At 38.1% G+C, this 8,534-nt stretch overlaps 1 protein-coding gene across 1 annotated transcript in view; it reads right to left on the bottom strand.

Moving 5' to 3' along the window:
- Positions 1–3,449: 3,449 nt before the first annotated feature.
- Positions 3,450–8,534, bottom strand: part of SMPX (small muscle protein X-linked) — an 86,812-nt gene continuing 81,727 nt past the window's right edge. Inside the window, exon 5 of the mRNA XM_027865972.1 lies at positions 3,450–3,823. The gene's annotated coding sequence lies outside the window, so the exon portion shown is untranslated. The remainder of the gene's footprint in view (positions 3,824–8,534) is intronic.

Below are 8,534 nucleotides of genomic sequence, written 5' to 3'. Positions count from 1 at the left end.
GGGGCAATTTATAATAAGGAATTTTAAAAATACTAAAATTGTTATTGAGGAGTGCTATTGAGCCTTGCACATCCCTATGTTTGTTTGGGTTTTTTTAACTTTGTATAGGAGTCTTTCCAAACCTTCCATGCTGTTATACAACAACGCACCCTCTTCTTTTCACTCTGGCCATTATCATAATGTAGAGTTTAAATCTGGATCTTTCTTTTTTTTTTAAGGAAAGCTTTTATTTAAGACATACCTGTTATTTGAAAAACATAAGGTTCATTGTTGAGCATAGAATCTGGTGTTATGGTGCAACATAGTTTTAAATGGGATATGAAATAAGGCCCAATGTTATACTTTGCTTTCTCAAACCAGAAACATTCCTGATTTCTCTTTCACTTGATTTAATGTCAGTCACTTGAACTTTGGGTTTTTCCCTATACGTTACCAAGACCTTCATAGCAACTGGTTAAATAATTAGGTAAAAGAAATAAAATAAAATAAAATTGGAGGCAAAATCTTAATGTACCATGTGGTATGTACATTTTTTAGAGGCCATTTTGGAGTGAAATGTGAGCTCAATATGACTCCTCTGATAGGACGTGATAGATCTTCTCCTTTCATTATTAAATGAATTTTAATCAAATAAAACACACAAATACTAGACAACTTACAAAACCTATTTAAATTATCCTAATGACTGGTCAGTATCATGTTGCAAATCTGACTTGGCCACTTATGTTAACAGATGGAGATTCTTTTAAATAACTTTAAACTGAAATCCAGTTCCTAAACTGCACATGCATAATAACTGAAGAATACAACTGAAGAATATAATTCTTGAATACAATTAAATAATATAAACTCTGACTGGAGCTCCTTGATGAAATTATAACAATTAATTAACATGACTAGAACAAGGCATTTAAGGTGGGGTTTTTTTAAGATGATGAGGTCTCTTTGTGAGAATATTTAATAGAAATAAAAGCTGTTTTAGTTTTGGTTTGGATTTATTGGATTGAAGATGAAAACATAACTGATATTGCTTCACTAACCTTAAGCTATATAATAGCGTCCATGGAGAATTATTTTACATTTATAGTTAGCTTAAAGTCTGATACTGAAAATACTAAGAATTGGGTTGATGAAGAGAAAGTAGGGATCGTTTCATTCTTTATACCATCTATATCCCTCGCACCTAGCACAGTGCCTCAAACACAGTAGGTATTTAATGAATGCTTGTTGATGAACTGCTGGATTGATGGGTATGAAACCCAGTTTATTAAGAGAATTATCTAGAGACACTCCTTGCAATGTTATTCTTTCCAACTTTGGAAATTGGTCATTGTAGTTATAACAAAGTATGAAGTGACTGTCTTACATACATGTTAGATTCCTAAAAGTTCACGTTAATTTTTTGAAATCACATAAAATTTGAAAACGAAGAGTAGCGACTTTCAAATTCACAACTCTTCATCCCAAGAAAGGTGATAGCTTCCCATATGTAAAGTGGAACAGACAAGTTAATTTGTAAACCCTCTACCCCAGAAGCCTCACCTTTTGAAGCCTCCCCACAATATGAGAAATTTGCCTGGCCCCTGTCAGCAAGTTAGCTAGGTTTTGAGGGAGCCACAAATAATAATTTACTTGGTTATAAATTCCTTGAGGTCAGAGACTATGTACTACATCATCTTTGCATCCCTAGTACCTGGTACTGTTTTTGTCTTGACAGTGGCCGGGGCTTATAACTGTTGGTAGGCATCTCTATTAATTAACTTTTTGCTTTGGGTAATACTAGGTGTAGCCTAAAAAAATAATAATTACTTAGTCTTACTCAGTGTCTTAATTATAAGGGAAGATAATATTTCCTCCACATTTGCAGTTTCCATTTTTATATTTGTAGACACCATGTTTTATTGTGTAACCTGCGGCTCAAAGTCCATTTGCATAAGACTCTCCTCATTAGTGGAGATTGATTATTCAATATCCATGCCTACATGAGGTGCAGAGTTGAAAAGAACTTGAGAGAGAAAGAAAGAAGACATATAGTTCCAGATTCTATTCAGGCCCTTAAAGAGAGAGAAAGACTGTGGGAATGATCCATATCTCAACCATGTTCTTATTCCCAGCTTACTGCACTAGAGACTTTCCAAGGAGAATTTCCCCTTGACTAATTCTAGGATTCTTGGTTGATCTGAGATATCTCGCTCCCGGTGGGAGAGCTCATTCATTTTATGTATTGTATGGTGCATTCTCATCTGTATACTTTCTCTGATTTCTATTTGTCATGGGCTTGGATAAATGGACTTATTTGCTTTATGCTGTGTGTGCTCTTTGTAGAACTGGCATTTGGTGGGAAGGGAGTCAAGCCTCAGATTATATAGCTTGGGGCACCACTTCCTTGTTCAGGATTTGTGATTAGGAGCTCAGTTTAAAGCTAGAAATTATTTCCTCTAAACTTAAATACTTAGGGGAGTGAGAGAGTGTGGATAGATTTAATTCTAACCCAGCACTCTTTCTCTGAGGCAAGTGTAGTGGCCAGCCTCTGATACTGATCTCCTGCTTCTCCTCCTGGTAAGAATCAGTCTCCTCTGGAGAAGGGTAGGTAGAGGAGGCGCTAGAGATAAATATTCATGAAAAGCCAAATCTAGATAGACTCATGTGGACATATGTTAACCTACATGGACACCACCCCATACCCCATTTACAATTGGAAGAAGTGTATACTTTAATGTCCACGTTATAACCACTACCCAACTGCAGCCTACCTGGAATTTTCGGTAATAGCAATACTTTGTCCAATTAGTCAGAGCACATAAACTAATAAATTTGTAATATCTAACTGCTTGTCCAATGTTACCAATGAGTAGCTGGCTACTACCAGCTGGGCTTTGAGCAGACCTGGGTCTACAGGATTTCTGATTTTACAGCCTACCACTGAAAGACAACTTGGATTGCCCTATCTTAATGTTGCAGTGGAAAAATAACTGGATTTGGAGTCAGAGTACGTGGGTTCAAATCCCACCTCTGTCCCTTACTAGCTATGTGACTTTGAGAAAGTCTCATAATTTCTCCTGGCCTCAGTCTCCTCACTTATAAAATGAAAGGGGTTATCCTAGATGACCTCTAAGGTTCTTTCTAGTTCTAAATCTATGATCCTTAATAAATCATTATCCCATTGTCATTCTAAATATCTTTCCTTTTAGAAAAACTATCAACTGAATATTCAGGTTCTCAGGTCAATGTTAACATTTTTGTCTGGTCATCAGGGAGTCAACTGGGGCCTTCCTGGTTAATGCAAAAACATGGTCCATTGTCCATTCTCTAACATTTCTGTCCCATTATTTCACCTTGAAAAGTATGTCAACATGACAGTATACCAGATCAACTGGGTCTTGATTTATATTCTTCATTTATTTTAACTAATAAAAAGTTTTATTGATGTAGTTATACAAGTGGGAGAACTAATATTCATTTTATTCTTTTTAAATATTGATAAAATATCATGAGAAATGGTTGATATGACTTCCAACCAGAATGAATGTGATTTAACAATCTGTGTTTCCATTCATCAGATTGTAACTTGTTTTAAAACAGCCCCTCTGCCCCCAAACAGATTTTTGCCTGGATGCTTTTCTCTGCAGGTGCCATAAGCACATTTTAAATTAAGAATGGCAGTCAACAGGAAAGAGAAGATATAAATGTATAAACAGAATGTTTCTTCTGGCGTCTCTGGTATTCAGGAAGTTCATAATCTTCATACAAATATATAAAATATTTTAGTGATCTACGTTAATTGGAATCCATTCTTTTTCTCCTTAGGTCTTCAAGTCAGGCCCTGCAAAAGGAAAAACCAAAGGATCACTTTTTAGTTTTCACGAGCTATTTTTAGGAGGAAGTTCATAATAAATCCAGGTAGAAACAATGAAGAAATGAAGCTCCAGCTTTCCTAGGACATAACAGCTTCTCAACTCCAATAATCAAAGTGAACTCTAAAGGGAAGGTTTGCACCATCAACATCTATCCAGGTATTTTAATACATTGTAGATACATGGAATGATTTAAAACTCACACATAACAAGTAAATGTGTGAAATGGGATTCCATTTGGGTAATTAGAAAAGATAGTCCTCACTTGTGTCTTAGGAATAAGATAAGGACTGTTTGGGAAAAAAAAAAGTTACTAAGAGGTAAGTTGTGGCTTAACCGGAGTCACATGTTCAGTATGTGTCAAAGGCAAAACTTGAACCTCGGTTTTCCTAGCTGCAAGGCCAGCTTTCTATCCACTCTGCCAATGATGCTTCTTAGTAATCCAGACAAAAATATCAGAAAGGGTCCTCTTGCAACTTTGATGACCACTGATGGAGTATGATGCCCTCCTTTGGGGTCCTCCCCACATCCACAATTCAAGAGGATGCTTGAGTGCTTCTCTGTTCCAAAGATTGTCATGCTAAAGATGCTGTCCATCTCTAGAGAAAAATCCACTCCCACATAGCTGTGTGACCCTGGGTAAGTCACTTAACCCCAATTGCCTTGTGAAAAAAAGAAAGAAAGAGGGGCAGCTGGGTGGCACAGTGGATAGAGCACCATCCCTGAAGTCAGGAGGACCTGAGTTCAAATCTGACCTCAGACCAAACACTTGACACCTACTAGCTGTGTGACCCTAGGCAAGTCACTTAACCCCAATTGCCTAAAAAAAAAAAAGAAAGAATTTGTGGAGCCTAAACGCAGATCAAAGATATTTTTCCTTTTACTTTCTTTATTTTCCTTTGGGGCTTTTTTGTCTCTGTTTTCTTTCACAGCATGACCTACATGGAAATGTGTTTTGCATGACTACACATGTATAACCTACATCAAATTGATTGCCTTCTCAATGAGGGGAAAGGGAGAGAGGGAGAGAATTTGTAATTCAAAATTTGAAAAAAGAATGTTAAAATTGTTTTTACATGTAATTGGGAAAAAAATATTAAATTACAAAAAAAATTAAGATTGTCATGCTTACAAAAAGTTAATCTCAATTTCATTCTTCAGTCATGATTACACTAAGAAGGCTATATAATATGCTCAATATCTTCTCACCTTTTAATTGTCACTGACTGAAGAAGAATGAAAAGAAAACCAATGAGAGAGACCATTAAGGCCCCAAATTATGATTCTGGTCATATGGGAACATAGACAATGAGCAGGTTCCTGAGGGCTATTGTTCAAGATGGAGGTTTAAGTGTAAACAAGGAAGCTCACTACCCCAACTGTGTCCAAGCCACCCTGTTGCATACTTGGTTTCCTTGGGCAAAGTATGGATGGAAGCTCAGTAAAAGAAAAGGGGCCCAGGGCTTTATATACTTCTCCCTAATATAGCAACAATATCCTTAGATTTGAAGTTAGGAGACCTTGGTTTAGGGTCCTGACTCGGCCACATGCCAGTTTTGTCACTTGCCCTCATAGTGGGCACATGTCCCCTTTAGCCTCAGTTATCTCATGCATAAAATAAAAGACTTGAACAAGATCAGGTGTTAATCATTTTGGAGTCATGGACCCCTTTTGCAGTTAGGTAAAACCTATAGACTCCACAGGAAAATGTTTTTAACACAGAAGACGTAAGATTATAAAGAAAACCAATTATACCGAAATATAGTTATCAATATTTTTTATAGTTCACACACTCCAGGTTAAAAACCACTGAACTAGAGAATTTCTAAGGCAGGAGTGGGGAAGCTGCAGCTTTGAGGCCACATGTGGCCCTCTAGGTCCTCAAGAGCGGCCCTTTAACTGAATCCAAACTTCACAGAACAAATTCAGATTCCCCACCCGTGCTCTATGGTATCTTTCATGTCTAAAATTCCTGATCCTACAAACTTATGAGGAGAATCTTTCTTGGACTACCTACCTCATAGGGAAGTGTGAGGATATAATGAGATCATGTATGTAAAATACCACATAAATTAGAGGAAGCTTGGTGTAGAGGACAGACATCTGGTCACTGAGGCAGAAAGACCTCAGTCTAAGAACTGCCTCTGAAACTAACTGTATGATGCTAAGCAATTCACTTGGCATCTCAACTCTTAGAAACTGCACACACACACACACACACACACACACACACACACACAAACACACACATGAGAAGTTGCCCATCTACATTGGGCTTTCCTTCCCAGGAGGTTTCAATAATGATGAAATCACAGGAGCAAAGAACAACAAACTATGTGTGATATGGCCTCATAATAGAGTGTAGGCTACTCGAGGGCAGGGATTATATTGTTTATTTTTGTGCTTAGTGTGGTTTCTTATACAGTGTGATTGCTAAATAAATGTTTCAATATGCCTCACCCCATCTCCTCCAAAAACTAAAGGACTAAGTTCAAATTGTCAGTCAAGAAGTCAACTAACATTGATTAAGAATCTAGTTTGTGCCAGGCACTCAACTGAGCACACAGGCAGAAAACCTCCAGGAAGAAAATCTTGGCAGTATTGATTCCAATTGTACAACTGGAAACAGACACTTTCAATATCGATCCTTTGGGGGAAATCCTGCCCATGGAACTAGCTCCAGCCCTCATATTTCTGTAGCCTTCATTTTGCCAGAAATCACACATTTTTTAGTCCAAACAAGCCATGTTCTACATACAAGCGTCTCTCTATGTATAATATAGCTATTATGCCTTTTTTGTCTTCATAATTCCCAAGAAAACTTCTGAACAGATGCTACCTTATCACTCCAGTCTGTGCTAGAAAGGAAGATATTCTGCTACATACACAACCAGGAGAGAGCTAAGAAGAGAAGCCCTTCAAGGGGTCCCCACTCTTTAAAGTCATGCCCAGACAGACCAGATGGGCTAGTCCCTTAACCTTCCTGTTAACTCCCTGAGTCTTACTTGCCTCATCTAAAAAATGAGGATGCACTACCTACCTCATTGGGTTGTGGAGGGACAAGTGTTTTATTGTAAACCTTAATGTACTATGAACATGTGACTTAATGTCATGACTGGTTGAAGCAAGGAGTACCAGGATAGTTTCAGCAAAGAACTGTAAAAAACTTTCATGCAGTTGACTACTGAGTGAACTTGGATTCCGACAGAACACAACAATTGATACATAACTAGTGTGGGGCAACTAGGGCTTTGTCCCTAGGGGAATGAAATGTAAAAGGTTTTGAAACAACTGAAATTGGTGACTAATTAATAAAAATAATTAGGTAAAATAAGAAGCTACAAATGGCACACTTCCTTTACCCAAGGTGAGTTCCCTTCTGCCTCTTCCTAGTTATCTCCACAATCCCTGCACAATTTGTGAAGTTTATTCCAGGAGTCAAAATTGTTAGCTGTAACTCAACAGAACAACACCACTAAGATGGGCTATAGCTTCAAGAAAGAGAGGCAATGGTCTTTGCTCTCAATTCAAATGCTCCAAGAGAAGTTCAAAACATCTTTGTGTCCAAGAGATCTTTGCATATTTTTGTAATAGTTTACTTATTCCTTCTACCTTCACCCCACGTGCCAAAGAGGATGAGATGATGCTCAACATTTGCCCCCTGCTCAACATTTCAACCTTGAAAGAGACAACGCATGTGCTAAAGAAAGACTTACAGTGCCAGGCTCAGAGCTCTAGATTTGGCCAATCACATTGAAAGGGAAGAAACTGGAATGAACTGGAGAGCTAAAATTGTCCCATCCCGTAAGTCACACTTGTTGTTCACGTCGTTTGAGTTCAAGCGCGTTTGAGCAGAAAGCTCTTTCCTAATGTGCCCTTTAGGAAGGCAGCTTTACGGCAGGGGCCACAGCTGTCAGATCCTTGCATGCATGCTATTCTGTTTTGGGATGGCATGTACAGGCATATGGGGGAGTCTGAGGTATTCTACTAATGGCATTTGACCCATGCACTAAAACCTTAAACACACAGCGATTTTAACGTCTAAGCCATAGTTGGGAAGTCTGCATTTTGCTGACTACAAGAGGATGCATTGAATATTTCTCCTTGGGTCGATATCTCCTCATTAGTCCAGACTGAAAAGCATGTGATGTTCATTTCTTGCCATGATCCATTTATAGATGTGTTACTCACTGCTGCCACAGTCTCCCATGCATCATTTTAGGAAACGTGGATCACTCCGTGCCCTTGCTTTCATTAGGTACTTTGACCAGACACTCAGCTAGCTCTACATTGCAGTTGTTAATTTCATAGATAGTGTTAAATCACAAACCTAGAAACACAGGCGAGTTTGAAAAGAGCCAATGGAAAGGAAGGACCACATGCCCCCTGGTGCTGCTTTCAGGAACTGTGTATCAGCCCAAGTAGCTGAGCACACTGGTCAAGACTGAGCATTTGGAAGGCTCCAGGAAATTAGCAAAGGACAGGCAGACAATACAGGTTTGGATAAAAGCTGTTTCTCAAAATAGGAAACACTCACAAGTCTAAATTCAACTAAACTGGGATCTGTGAACTTTTTTTGTACATTTTAAAGGATATTCCAATATAATCTGTTTCCTTTATGATCCTATGTTTCATTTTAAGCATTTAAAAACATTATTCTATGAACATGTCCATAACCTT

This window comes from Vombatus ursinus, unplaced genomic scaffold (genome assembly GCF_900497805.2).
Source record: "Vombatus ursinus unplaced genomic scaffold, bare-nosed wombat genome assembly UNPS02001419.1, whole genome shotgun sequence".
In the NCBI taxonomy this organism is placed as follows: domain Eukaryota; kingdom Metazoa; phylum Chordata; class Mammalia; order Diprotodontia; family Vombatidae; genus Vombatus; species Vombatus ursinus.
This window is presented reverse-complemented; position numbering and strand designations above follow the sequence as displayed.